This window comes from Pleurodeles waltl, chromosome 4_1, assembly GCF_031143425.1.
Source record: "Pleurodeles waltl isolate 20211129_DDA chromosome 4_1, aPleWal1.hap1.20221129, whole genome shotgun sequence".
Lineage (NCBI taxonomy): Eukaryota > Metazoa > Chordata > Amphibia > Caudata > Salamandridae > Pleurodeles > Pleurodeles waltl.
This window is the reverse complement of record NC_090442.1, coordinates 417,346,090-417,361,040: the sequence shown is the minus strand read 5'-3', so window position 1 is coordinate 417,361,040 and position 14,951 is coordinate 417,346,090. Positions and strand designations below refer to the sequence as shown.

Genomic DNA, 14,951 nt, shown 5'->3' with positions numbered 1-14,951 from the left:
CACAGGGTGAATCTCTTCCAACCCTTCCTCATCCCTCCACCCCAGTGCCAAGGACTACGCCTTTGCAAAGATCAGTAAGAGGTACCCCGCAGAGAGATTTGTACAGGTTACAGGCTCTTCGAAGATGAAAGGGAAGAAGGGGAGCTCCAGGACACACAATCGGAATGGAGCAACTATAAAATACCAACTCCGTCACCTCCATGGCCTCCTCATGTAGATTCACCCCCAGAAGACACAGAGTTTCCATAATCTGCTGGAAAGAGCAGCAAAAAGAGTTGCGCTGCCAATGCCATCTAAACAAATGGACTGCTTCCTACATGATTTCAAGGAGCTCTTTCAGAGAAATGTGTGATCCATGCCCATAGTAAATTACATTTGGGAGGAGGGTATAAAAGTGATGATGAACCCATCTAATGTCACTGCTGTCTTACTAAGGTTGGATTAAAAGTATAAAGTCCCAGGAGACGCTCCAGCCTGCCTACCTGGGAATCCGAAACCAGACTCAGTAATAACACGGGCAGCGTTAAGAGACGTTCCAAAAATCCATCAGCGCCTATTACAGCACGTCCAGACAAAGAAAGAAGGAGGCTAGATAACATCGGAAAGAGGTCTTCCGCCATGTCTGGGCTTACAGTGAGAGCAGCGAATTCCTTAGCTGTTTTGGGCTGATATGACAGGCAGTTATGGGCCGACATCACTCCATATTTGGACCTGCTTCCAGAAGAGTCGAAGGAGGAAGCAAAGAGATCTTGCTGAAAGGACAGCACACCTCGGCAGAGATCATTGACTGTGTAGTAGATATTGCTACCACAGCTTTCAGGCAACTAGCAGGTCGTGCAGTGCTACGTAGGCAAGGCTGGCTTAAAGCCACTACCTTCCGCCTGGAGGTGCAGAATAAGATATTGAATCTTCCATTCGACGGAGAGGCCCTCTTTGGCAAACACGTGGACGAAGCCCTGCAAGCAATAAAGCCTGACAGACACCGCCAGATCACTTGGGACCCTACAATTTAAGAAAATTGCCTTTTTGTGTCCCCAGAGGGTGAGGAGTACAATCATATCGGGGGAGTTTTTTAAAGCCTTCATTACCCTACTTATTCAACTCAACAGTTTCGGACACAATACTCTCAGAGGCAACCACCTCAAGCGTCCTACGCCTATAACATCGGACCAGTGGGTTTTAAAAATAGTGCAATTCGGCGACACCTTGGAATTCACCCAAATTCCGCCATCACACCCTCCACACACCTCCCTTCAGAAACATCTAAAACCACTCTGGTTATAGGGCAGGACCATGTTAAAGAAAGGAGCCAATAGAGAGGGTCCCTTCTTCACAGCAGGGGAAAGGTTTCTACTCCTGATTCTTTCGGATACAGAAGAACTGGAGATAATGGCGCCCTATCCTCAGTCTCAATGTCAGAGACCTCAACAAGTATCTTAAGCGCCAAACCTTTCGTATGGTCACGTTACAGGAGATTCTCCTCCTTCTGAACCACAGAAAACAACCCTGGATCTACAGGATGCATACTTTCATATCCCAATCTCACCTGCCCACAGGAAATTCCTTCCCTTTACAGCAGTCGGCAGCCATTTCCAACTCAAAGTTCTTCCGTTTGGCCTCAGATCGGTCCCCAGTGTATTCACAAAGTGTCTAGCACCAGTAGCAGCTTGGCTTAGGAAGCAAAACACCAGATTTTTCCATATTTAGACGACTGGCTCATAAAAGCGCAATTTAATTCAGCGGCTCACAACTCAACAATGGCATACATGGAGCTATTCAATGAATTGGCTCTCACTCTAAATTGGAACAAATCAAAGATCTTGCCAGCAAGAGTAACGATGTTCTTGGGGGCGTCAATAGATACAGTCAGGGACAAGGCCTTCTGGACATTAGAAATACAGACAAAAATCAAGTCTTTAGTAACCAGATTTCAAATAAAAAAGTTTCTTTCAGTACGCGGCTACAAATCCCTACTGGGGATGATGTCATCTTGCATTCACCTAATTCCAGTTTGCGGACTAGGGATGCGCCCCCTGCAAGAAGAATTGGATCTTCAATGGACGCAGAAAGAAGGTTCATTCAACAACACTGTCACACTGACTCCACTCATGATCGAAGCACTCCAATGGTGGTGAGATCAGTCGAACATGGCAGTAGGTCTTCCTTTTCTGCTCCATCGACCTCCTCTGGTCATTACCTATCTCTGAAAGGATGGGGTGGTTATCTACAGGACCTGCATGTCAGTGGAAAGTGGAAGAGATCTTTTCAGAAATATCACATTAGTTTCTTACAGCTAAGAGCAGTCTTTGTGGCTCTACAGGCTTTCCTCCCAGGATAAAGCAATCTGCTGTTCTCATCAGATCGGACAACACAACAACAATGCATTACCTGAACAAGCAGGGAGGGACAAGGTCCCTTCTATCTTGAGAATCTCAAAGTATTTGGAATTGGGCTATTTGAAATGGAGTAACGTTAAAGGCAGAACACCTTCCAGGCAGACAAAACAAAACTGCAGACACCCTCAGCAGACTAACATCCTCGTGTCACGAATGGGAATTGAATCAAAGAGCATTAGGCCAAGTCTTCAGGGAATGGTGAAAACACAACCTGGATCTCTTCCTGACACCACAAAACAAAAAAAATGCTGCTTCTACGCAAGCTGGGATCACCACCTGGGATCGTGGGGAAATGCCTTTTCGATGGCATGGTGTGGAATATTTGCTTACACTTTTCCACCCATTCCCCTGATTTCCAGAGTGCTCACAAAGATCAAGAGGGAAGGTTGCAGGCTGATCCTCATAGCCCCATATTGGCCTCACCAATACTGGTTTACAGTCCACTGAAGGGCTCACCAGATCTCCTAACGATGAACGATGGCCAGGTCCTGCACCCGGACCCCAAATCACTAAAAATTATCAGCCTGGCTCCTGAACACAATGAGTATGTCTATTTAAATATTCACCCGGAATGCAAAAGAATACTTTCAAAAGCCAGGGCAGAAAGAACAAACAAAACATACTCTCTGAAATTGAAAAGGTTTTGTTCATGGTGTCAGAAGGAACAAGTGATACTGCTATTGTCACCTCCAGAGGAGATATTGCCCTATCTCCTCTATCTGGAATCTTCAGGATTAGCTCATGCATCCATTAGAGTGCACCGGGCGGCCATATCTCGGTTCAGGCGTTCCCCAACATCTCTGTCTTTATGGTCCTCTAGGCTAATAAGACAGTTTCTGAAACAACTCTTTAGAGTTTTTCCACCAGTAAGACCTCCTCCACCCACCTGGCATCTCATTACCATTCAATCCCACCTCATGAAGCATCCATTTGAACCTATTCACAAAGCAGAATCGAAATACTTATTGTTGAAGTTTGCTTCTAGACACATCAGCAAGATCCAGGCTCTTACCATCCAAGAGCCCTTCCTTCAATTTAAACACGACAGAGTAATCCTTCGCCCAAACCCAAAAAAAATTCCCAAAGTACCATCGGACTTTCACATCAGTGAACCTCTGATCCTCAAGACTTTCTTTCCAAATCAGTCATCTCCGGCAGAAAGGGCGCTTCACTTCCTGGACATCAAACGATATATTACATTTTATTTGGAGAAAACCAATCAGTTTTGTAGGTGTAAACAGTTACTTGTTGCTTATAGTGCCCCATGAAAGGGCCAACCCCTATCAAAACAGGGCATAGCAAGATGGATAGTATCAGCAATAAAGTTCTGTCACCAGGCAGCTGGAAGGCCTTTACGGTTCTCAGTACGAGCACATTCCACAAGATCTATCTCGACATCGATGGCATTGTTCGCAGGTGTTCACTTAAAAGACATTAGCAGAGCAGCCACCTGGAAGAATACACACGTTTACGAGAGACTATTGTCTGGAGGAGATACCTCAAAGAGATGTGGCGGTAGGGCAGGCGGTCCTGCGGCATCTGTTCCAGTAACGGTGAGCTGTCCCTACCTCCCACCATCCTTTCCTGATTGCTAGTACAGATTGCATGATGTGATGGTTAGGAGGGAGTTTGCTTGGAAATTTCATGTTTTACGAACATGAATAATAGTGTTTATAAGCTATACCACCTTTGCAAGTTAGAATGCTCGTATGGTTTATAACATAACATGTATCTTTAGACAATTTTAATAATGTCTTCTCAATGCAATGTGACATAAATACTGCTCTATAGTCTGATTTAAGCATGTGACTTTATGAAAGTTCCAATACTGGAGTAAGAAAATAAGTTACTTACCTGTAACTATAGTTCTTCAGTATTGGAATCTTTCCTAGATTCACATGTGACCACCCACCTCCCAGGGGAAGCTCATCGTACTTTTCTCAGTATAACCTTTTATTGATATGCACTAGTGCTTATAAAATATTATGTACTGGAGATTCTTTCAGGAGGGTTCTAGAGAGTGGGATTACCTGATTGGTGGACTCTGCCTTTTTTACATAACGACTTGGAGAAGTTATTTAACAGTAAGGCAATAGGCCTTTTTTTATTATCATCATTATTATGTGTAGGTAGTCATTATCTTTTCTAAGGTACCTGGGACTCCCATCTCGATGACTGGGAATGATTCAAGCATGTGAATCCATGAAAGATTCCAATACAGGAGAACCATAGTTACAGGTAAGTTTTCTTATTTGGCAAGGTGTCTGGTGCATAAATGCATGGAGGCTGACAAGAAATGAGTTTGTGAGGTACCCTGCAGAAACAGATGTCATTTCAAATTAACTTGGGACTGGTACAGTTACACAGGGTCTAGTGGGGTGTGACTACATCAGTGTTTGGAGTTAACTCCAGAACATACATCCAGTCAAAGGAGAGGGAAATGTTGAGAAATAGTGCCAAGATGGAAAATGTACTCTTTGACCTAGAAAAAAATAGGTAACTTTAGATGAAAGGGACATTTATGGCAATCATGCTGAAAAGCTAAAACTGAAACAGATTGCTATTGATATGACCAGGGCCTACTGGGTGGTGGTGGTCCAAAAACATGCCCATGAATTTTGAGGCAAAACTGAGAAGCTGATATACTGGGTCAGGGTGTTGGAGGAATCTATTGGAAACATGTTGAATATTACTAAATTAGTTAGCATAGGGACAGAGATTACTGTCCCTATGCTATAGCATAGGGACAGAGATTGCTAAAGTGTATGCAAGCTATATGACTGCATCTGGGGTAACAAAGTAGATCAGACAGGTATTATATGTCAACTCCTGATGATTAATTTTGGCCAGGACGAAAGAACTGTGGGTGGAAGTAGTGCTGTCTTCAGAGAAGCAAGTCACAGCTGTGGAAGCGTTGCAAACAATGAAGGCAAACACCTGACTCGAGGGACTTTCCCTAACATTGGTAAAAATAAATCCAAGGGAACAGTCTCTCTTGAGGATTATGAGGGAAACTGTAGAGGAGGGTGTGCTATGAGAAGACGTACAGAAGACTATCATAAAAGTAACTCCCACTTACCTTATAGGCCAAGCCCTAACTAACATGGGGTCTGAGGTACCTGCCATAGCCATGGGCAGAAGTTTGGTAGCTGTAAGATTGATTTTATATCGTAATCAAACCTGGCCTTTATGCTTATAGACATTGAGAGGGTAATCTGATAGAGACTTCTAGCTTAAGATTCCTTACCTAAGAATTCCCCCAGGCGTCAGTCTGGATCCCGAGATTTTTCTCAAGCAGTACCCCTCCATGCTTTGAGGTGGGATCAGTCGGCTCCGCGTTCGTTGTTGGTGTTGTGCGCACCGGTCATGACGCCACTGGTCCTACATAGGCTTCACCCCGGTGCACTGACGTCACTTATTTTCTTTCCGTGCCAGCCACCACTTATCTGAAGACGTGCATACCCCTCAGTCACTTTTTGACATTAATTTAAGAGTTTTTGACCGTCTACAGTCCTGGTGCGTTGAGGGTGTCTTCACATAAGACCGGGTTCAAGCCCTGTTGTTCCTGTCATCGGGGATGTCCATCACGGATCCACACCTCATGTGCTTGTGGTGTCTATAGAGCTACCCGAAGTCATGTTCCGAGTAGGGGGCCATGAATCTGAAAGCTTTGAGGGTGTGGTCCCTAAGGCTGCTTGCAGCCTGCCACTCGGCTCTGCATCCCTCTGGATCTCAGATGAGAGGAAGGTCCCGAGAACGCTTGCAGGCCCCCCTCCCTTTATAAACGTCCCACTCCGAGTCTCTGGGCAGTCGGGTACGTAAAGGCACAGGAAGTTGTCAAAGAAGAGCACGCGTTCATTCAACTTCACCCCGTCCGTCAGCTGACGAGACAAGGGAAAAGGAGCGTTGTTGTTCTAGGCCTCCATCCTCGGAGACTGTGTTTGCGTCAACTCCATGCCTCCTGAGTTTCTCGGAATGACCCCTGCCCAGCTGCGAGAGTTTTATGAGGCCTTGCACATCATCTTTGTGCAGTCTGACTTGGCTGGGACACCTTGGGTTCTGCACCAGCAGTTTAGGCCTCGGCTCCAGTGGGCACTCATGGATCTGTTTCCGGATCCGAACCAGAGTCTGTTGTGCCATCTCGACCTTCTCTGACACTCTTTCCGACATCGATCCTCCTGACACCACCTGTGCCCCTGGGTGTTGTTGACCCCATCCTTATTGCCGACTCCGAGACAGAGACGGATTGGCGTCTTAGGCAGGGGCCTTCCCCCTCTTTTGGATCCTGATCCTTATTCTCATGAGTTGGGGTACAGTGAGGGATGGGAGAGGTCACTGGATCCTTTAGAATACCAGCTCCAAGACCCTATGGGACTGGTGGATGAACCTGGGTGAGGCCAGTGGTCTGGATACTTTCCCTGACACTGGCATGCTTTCTCCCTCTACTGTGGCTGTGGAGGAGAGAACATCCTATTTTGTGAAGAGTGCCCAAGGTCCTCGAGCTACCTTTGGTGGTATTTAGTACTAACCTGATAGAGGTGCTTCAGCCTGGGACTTCGCCCTATGAACCCTTTTGCCCTTTTCCGAGGCCCTTACAGATGTCCTGCTGGTACATCGTCCAAACCCAGCACAGGGACAGTCGCCCAATGCAATAGACCTGCTCCATATGACAGCATTCTTGAAGCAACACCCCACCCCTGAGAGTTTGGTTATCCAAGCCTGTACGTCCCAGAGCACATTCCCTTCTGCAACCCGGGTATAGGGAATCCAAGAGGCTGGACCAACTTCTTCAAGTCTGGCATTGCGGTCCGCGAACACCCCATGCCTTTTGGGCTATTACAACCATTTTTTATGGGACACAGTTGTGCAAGTGTTCCCACAGGTCCCAGAGGAGGCCCGGGCCATTCTGGCCCTAGCTGTTGCTGACTGGAAAACTCAGCGAAGTTCACAATCAGTTGTGGTCTGGAGAAGACCGACTCACTGGGAAGAGTTGTTACATCGACAGTGGCCTTGAGGCACCACGTCTAGTTGAGGATGTCTTGCTTTTCGGGGAATGTCCAAGCTAACCTTCTGGACATGCCCTTTGATGGCACCCATCTCTTCAGAGAGAAAGTAGACTATTTGCTTGAGCACTTGAAGGTATCTTGTGCTACGACTAGGTCCTTGGACCTCATGGCTGGGGGACATGGGATCCACCATCCTCGTGGATCAGTGAGCCAGCAATCCAGCCAATCCACCCCACCACTCCATCCACCTGCTTTGCTGGCTGTCCATCACATCAACATAAGACGATGGACAGAGTGCTGAAACATTTCAAACACTCACCTCTAGTCACAGATCTGGGTTAAATCTATTGTTCTTTTCCTCACCATGCCACCCCAGTTTGGACCCAGCCATATGCAAATCAGTCTCCTCTTAGCTCCAAGAAGCTCCAAAATCACTCTGCAATCCCTGCTGCTGTATTGTCCCTTCTACTCCTTGTGCCTGCTTCCAGAGGGTCCTCTTGGGCTCTCCAACAATTCCTGCTGGCTCTCCTGCTTGCTGAGAGCTGCCCCGGACTTACCTACTAAAGTTGAGTCCCTTGGACCTTTCTCCAAATCCTGCAGCACTTCTTGCAAAGCTTTCTTGCACTTGCCAAGGCTTGTTGGTAATCCTGCTGACCACTGTCCCGCCCCCAGCCTTCTGCCCCTCACCCTCACCTCCTGCATTTTGACGACCTTGACGAGGCATTTTGTGGATGACTCTTGGGTTCTTCTTGCATCGTCTGGACACCCCAGCTGCACTTCTTCGACAACTGTCCCTCAGAAAAGCAGCATCTTCAAGATGGGTGGGCATTGCCCTCCTGCACCATTTGGAGTATGTCCCCTCTTTCTTTGGGTTCTCTTTATCCGAGATTTACACCTGGGCTCCACCGACCTGATCCACAGGGCACAACAGCAGCTGGACAACCGAAGTCTCCATTGACTTCAACAGGAGGTTCTGAAATGACTTCACCTCACGCACCTAGGCTCCCTGGTGTAGGTTCTCTACTTCTATGGGTATCCACGGGTGGGGGCACTCTCTAACCTCCTTTATTTCAACTGATTTCCTTGGGGTCCTTTGGGAAAGGGGCTGGAACACAAAAACTCTAACAGCGACTTCACCATGTTATCCTATGCACACCTGACCCGCCGTAGCAACTCTGCCCACGGGTACTTGGAGAATCCTAGCTACTTATGGTGTTTTAGTGCTTCCCCAGCCCGGAAGATCCTTGGCTTGTAGTGTTGGTTAGTAGTTACTTAGGCACCCCATAAGTAAATGGTTTGGCCTCCCCATGGTGGCCCATGTTATTTTATGCCTTTACTTACCCATTTCTGTGTATTTTTTTGAGTGTAGATATCTCCAAAATTTAGTTTAGTTCCTGTGTTGTAATAAATGATAAATTATCTTCCTAACACTGATTTGGTTCTTTCTTGTGTGTATATCACTGACTGACCTATGTGGTATTTGTAATTGCTTTACACCCAATAAGCCTTAGCTGCTCTCCACAGCTACCCTTTGAGGGCTCTGGTTATCTGGAACCACTTACTGTATCACTAAGGGTTGCCCAGACTCTGTACAGGGTGCCTTGTCTATAGGTTTGCACCAGCCTCCTTCACCTCCCCTTCAAGGCTATCCCTCCATCCATGCCACCATCCCATGATCAGATGACAGAGAATCACCTGACACTTCTCCACAGGAGGTTACAGCTCTCTTAGCCAAGGGAGCAATAGAGAAGGTCCCTGTGCCAGAAGTAGGTTGTGGTAGTTATTCCTGCTACTTTCTGGTGTCCAGAAAGGACAAGGGACTCCGCCCTATCCTAGACCTCTGGTCCGTCAAACTCTTTCTCAAGAAGGACAGAATTCTCACATCTGCCATGGACCAGGGGATGGTAGCACTGGACTTGCAGGATGCTTACTTCCACATTCCCGTCCTGCCTACAAACATTACTTGTGGTTCACGAGGGCCATGAGCACTGTCCGTTACCCATGCTCCCCCTTGGCCTTACCCGTGCCTTTTGGGTGTTCCCCAAGGTGATGGCTGTGATCGCAGCTCATCTGCGCAGGTTAGGGGTTTCAGTCTACCCCTACCTTGATGACTGAATGTTGAAGGCAGGCTCGCCTCAGGCTGTTGTCTCCCACCTTCAGTCTATGGTGAACCTCGTGCATTCGCTGGCGGTTCACTATAAACATGCTCATTTCACACCTGGCTCCCTCTCCGATGCTCCCTTTCATCAGAGCTGTTGTGGACACAGTGTAGTTTCACCTTATTCTCCCGAGCAACGAGTCCAGGATATTCAGGCTATGATACAGATGTTTCACCCTCTACCCTGGATTTTGTTGTGAATGACTCTGAGGCTGCTGGATGTCATGGCTTCCAGCATCCTGTTGGTGAATCATGCCAGGTGGCATATGCGGTCACTGCACTGGGACCTGAAGTTCCAGTGGGTGCAGCATCATGGGATTCTCTCTGACATGGTCCTGCATCTGTTGGTGAATCATGCCAGATGGTATAAGTGGTCCCTGCACTATGACCTGAAGTTCCATTAGGCGCAGCACCAGGGGAATCTCTCCAACATGGTCCAGATCTCGAAGGGAGCTGCGCAAGATCTGCAGTGGTGGTTAACAAACTGCGATTAGGTCAGAGGCAGATCCCTTTTCCCCAACCAGATCTGACAGTATTGATAGATGCATCACTCCTGGGATGGGGCGGCCACCTGGGAGTGGCCGAGATCATAAGCAACTAGTCTCCGACGGGGTCCAGACTCCACATCAACCTTTAGGAGCTCCAAGCGATGAGACTGGGATTGGAAGAAGGTGTTTACGGACACCACCACTGCCATGTGGTACTGCAACAAGCAGGGTAGGGTGGGGTCGTTGGACCCTTTGTCAGGAGGCTCTGCGCCTCTGGACATGGCTGGAACATCCGGGCATTTCCCCCAGTGGTTCAGCACCTGACAGACTCTGAATGCCAGAGCGGACAAACTCAGCTGACAGTGCCTGGTTGATCACAAATGGTATCTCCATCTGGAGGTGGTGCAAGGTCTCTTTCAGCAGCGAGGAGAGCCTTGGTGTAGGAAAATAGGATCTTTCTGACATGGTTGCCCCCACGTTTTGCCTGGTGCCAGTATCTTTTGACTGTAGTAGACTGTGATCCTGCTAACCAGGACCCCAGTGTCATTGTTCTCTCCCCTAAATTTGTTTGGTAACTACTTCTTACACCCCACAATTGGCATCCTCGTGTACACCTGTAAGTCCTAGTATATATTACTTGGGTACCCAGGGCATAAGTATGTATTATGCCACCGTGAGAGCCCATGCAAACTGTGTCTGCAGGCCTGCTATTACAGCCTATGTAATAGCAGGCCTGCAGACACAGTTTATTATTGCATGCACCTTTCACTCTAGATACAAGGTTTACCTTACATCAAGGTCACTGCACTCTGACCCTGTAAGTCACCCCTAAAGTAGGCCTTTTAGCCCAAGGGCAGGCTGCATGGTTCTAAGTGTGAGGGTACCCCTGCATGAGCGGAGGTGCCCCTGCAAACCCCAGAACCCATTTTCTGGGCTTTGTAAGTGTAGGGAGGCCATTTTACCCTATGTAGTGGTCACTGGTCCTCACAAGATATCTAACTACACAATGGCTTCAACGAGCCTAGTCATGTTTGGTATCAAACATGTTGGAATCGTGCACCTACACAGATTCCAGTGTTGGTTGCATGATACTATGTACTGTGGGGTTCCTTAGAGGATCCCCCATGTCTACCTGTGCAGCCTTGCGGGCCTGTGTGCACTCTAGTGCTGCGGCTGACCTCAGACACTGTTCTGCCCTCCTGCTGCTGAGCTTAACTCGTGTAGGGGAAAGCAGAACAAATAATTTCCTGTAGAGGAGAGGTGCTACCACAGAAATAGGTGTCTCTGGGCTAGGGTGGGGTGCTCCTGAGCGCCACCAGACTGCTTTGTAGGGCATGTTTGGTGCCCTTCTTGCATAAACTGGTTTACTGCAGTGCAGGAGCCCCCGGCTCCCACTCTGGTGCGAAACCACATAAAGGACAGGGGAGTGACCACCCCCTATCCAGGTCCTCTCCTAGGAAGGTGCCCAGAGCTCTGCCATTTGGGCAGTTGATTCTGCCACCTTGCAAATAAATTGTGCAGAGGCTCCTGGGAGCATCTGACTGTCAGTCCACCAGAGTAGCATCCTTTACCTTCCTGATAGGTGGGTCACTGCAGAAGCTGTACAACCCCCTACCTGGGTTACATAAGGGCTCCCCTGAGGTTGGGGACCCTAGATTAATCCTGAAGATTCTTCAAGACACTTCTGCTGCTGGACACTGGATTCTGCTACTAGACTTCACTGGGATCCAAGACTAGACCTCAGCTGGTAGGAGGGCTCCTGCTGCAACTTCATCCCCGGGTATTGCAAGGACTGTGCAACTTCTGTGTCTGTGCATCATCCAGAGTCACAAGGACTCTGCCTGCATTAAGGACAGCAAGAAGGAATCTCCCTTAGAGTGAGGGATCATCCACAGGCACCTCAACTTTGATGACCGGTTTGTGGATCCTGCTGTCCCTTGGACTCTTCAAAGCTCTGCAACACAGGTGGTGGTTATGTGGTTCTGTAGCTCTCCAGAGGTTTGACCTGCCTTCTTTGCAACTGGGAAGACTGTGGTCCCTCCTTGAAGCTCCTTGAACAGAACCCCTGTGCACAATGTCTGTTTTCCGTTGCCAAAGCTTGTTGGCTCTTCACTTAGAAGGCCTCCTAGCTCCAGGAAGCCCCAGCCTCACACAGCTCCCAGACCAGCATCCTCCCTGCAACGCCTGTAACATGCGCATCCATCTTCTTTGTGCTGCTGAGGCCTCCTCACAACTCCCTGTGCCTGCTGCCAGAGGGTCCTTCTGGGGTCTCCATCGATTCCTGCTGGCTCTTCTTCTTGCTGAAGGCTTGTCTTGACTTACCTGTAAAGGTTGAGTCTTGTGGACTTTGCTGTTCCCCACTCCTGCAACTCTTCTTGCACCACGTCTTTTTCATTAGCCAAGGTTTGTTAGTGGTCCTGCTGGCCACTGACCCTCCTACAATTCGACAACCGGCATCTGACACCTCGTGGACAACTCCTGAGATCTCTCAGCATTGCCTAGACTCCACAGCTGCATCTTCAAGGCCTCTGTCCTACAATGAAGTGTCCACGAGAATGGTGGGCATTGCCTTCCTGCACCTCCTGGGCAACTATGGCTGGCTTAGATGCTGTCCCCTCTCTCCACAGGTACTTCTTGTCCGAAGTCCACGCCTGGGTTCCACCAAACTGGTCCACGGGTCACTGTAGCAGCTGGACAACCAAGGTCCCAGTAGGAAAGTAGCATCTTTCTAGCATAAATACCCCAGCTTTTTGCCTGGTTTCAGTGTGTCTAGTCCCTAGTACACTTGGATCCTGCTAATCAGTACCCCAGTGTCAGTGCTCTCTCCTCTAAATTTGGTTGCTTGGTATCTTTCTTGCCCCAAAGTTGGCATACTGGTGTAAGTCCCTGGTATATGGTACTTAGTTACCCAGGGCATTGGTACACCAGGGGTCTCCCATGGGCTGCAGCATGTATCATGGCACCCATGAAAGCCCATGCAAACTGTCTGCAGGCTTCCCATTGCAGCCTGCCTGAAATAGTGCTCACAACTTTCACTTTAGATTTAAGGCTTGCCTTATATTGCAGCCACTGCACTCTGACCCTGTAAGTCACCCCATGGTAGGCCCTTCAGCCCAAGGGCAGGGTGCATCGTCCTTAGTGTGATGACACCTGTGCATGAGCACCGATTATAGTGTTAGTTGCATGATACCATTTACTCTGGGGGTTCCTTAGAGGACCCACCATTCCTGCCTGTACAGCCTTGCATGGTCTACATGCTAGCGCGCGTGCTGCCGACCCTAGACACTGTTCTGCCCTCTTGCTGATGAGCCTTACTCGGGTGGGGGAAGGCAGAAGAAAAGGATTTCCTGTAGGAAAGAAGTGTGACCATGTCTCCCTTTGAAATGGGTGTCTCTGGGCTGGGGTGGGGTAGCCTCTCAGCACCACCAGACTGCTTTGAAGGGCACATTGGGTATCCTCCTTGAATAAACTGGTTTGCACCAGTGCAGAAACCCCTAGTTATTACACTGGCTTAAAACCACACAAAAGACAGGGGAGTGACCACCTCCTGTCCAGCTCTTCCCCTAGGGAGGTACACAGAGCTCTACCAGGTGGCTGCTTGGTTCTGCCATCTTGGAAACCAGATGGGCAGAGGCCCCTCGGAGCATCTGACTGGTTAGGACAGCTAAATGACGTTCCTGACTCTTTCTGATAGGTGGGTCACCTCAGACACTGTCCAGCCCCCTTTCTGGGTCACATAAGGGCTTCCTAAGGGTGGGACCCTAGATTTGTCAAGCAAGACTCTACAAAGAACTCTCTGCAAGACACTTTCTGCAACCTGGGCTCTGGAACCACTGCTGGTCTGCCTTAGGAACTGAAACAAGACTGTATCCAGTAGGGAGAGCTCCCATTGCAACATTGCTTCTCCAGTTCCTGCAAGAGTTCTGCAACATCTGTGACTGTGCATCCTCCAGGGTCACAAGGACTCTGTTTGCATCAGGAAGCAAGAAGGAATCTCCCTTGGAGTGAAGGAGTCACTGCTCTGCTTCCGCAGGCACCTCAACAACGACTGGCTGTTGAATCTTGCCGTCCCATGGACATCAGAAAGCTCTGCAACAAAGGTGGTGGTTCTGTGGCCCTCTTCTGGTGCAACTTGTCTTCTGACCAACTCGGGAGATGGTGGACCTTTGCTGTAGCCACTGGTACAGAACCCCTAAGCGCCACGTCTGTTGCTGTTGCCAAGGCAACTCTTGCAGCATGATGCTCCTTCTTTGTTGTTCTGATGAGGCCACCCTGCAACTCCCTGTGCCTGCTGATTATACAAGTGGGCGTTTTTTGTGGGAAAAGAAAAAAACGGCACACACAAAAAATGTACATGTCCATTATTTGATGCAGTTCAGTGTCCTGTCCCAAACAATAAATTAGGATGGTGCTCAATCAGCGAACCACCCCAACCCTGTACTGTGACAATCCAATGATTGCCCTTAAATTGCAGAAGAAATAAAGCACTTGTCTTAAATCCTTCTTTCTTGTGTTCATAATGTATGAAAAGCTTCTTTATTCTCTTTTGAATTTGTAACTTCAGTGAAAAAATCACTTCCACTTCAGCCCACTTCCACTTCTGCCAACACGTGTTTCATCAGGGATGTAACCCAATGACTTCATCAGGGCTTAGCGCTGCAATGTTTCTAGTACTTCCTGCTGTTCCTTATTTCGACTTTCAAACTATTGTAATCCTGTCCCAAGAAGCTACTAAATTCCGCAACACTTCGTACCTTGTTCACAGTCTCTTATCCCTTGAGTATTCTGATGCTGTCCTTACAAGTTATTCTCTGTTTCGACATGAGTACGCTTCACATTATCTCGTCCCTGCTGCCAGTGGGTCCTCATGAGGGGTCTCCAATGATTCGTTCTGGCTCTTCTG

The 14,951-nt window shown here is 48.3% G+C and overlaps 1 protein-coding gene across 10 annotated transcripts in view; it reads left to right on the top strand.

Moving 5' to 3' along the window:
- UPF2 (UPF2 regulator of nonsense mediated mRNA decay) overlaps nt 1-14,951 on the top strand; it is a 765,941-nt gene that overhangs the window by 563,722 nt on the left and 187,268 nt on the right. The window lies entirely within an intron of this gene.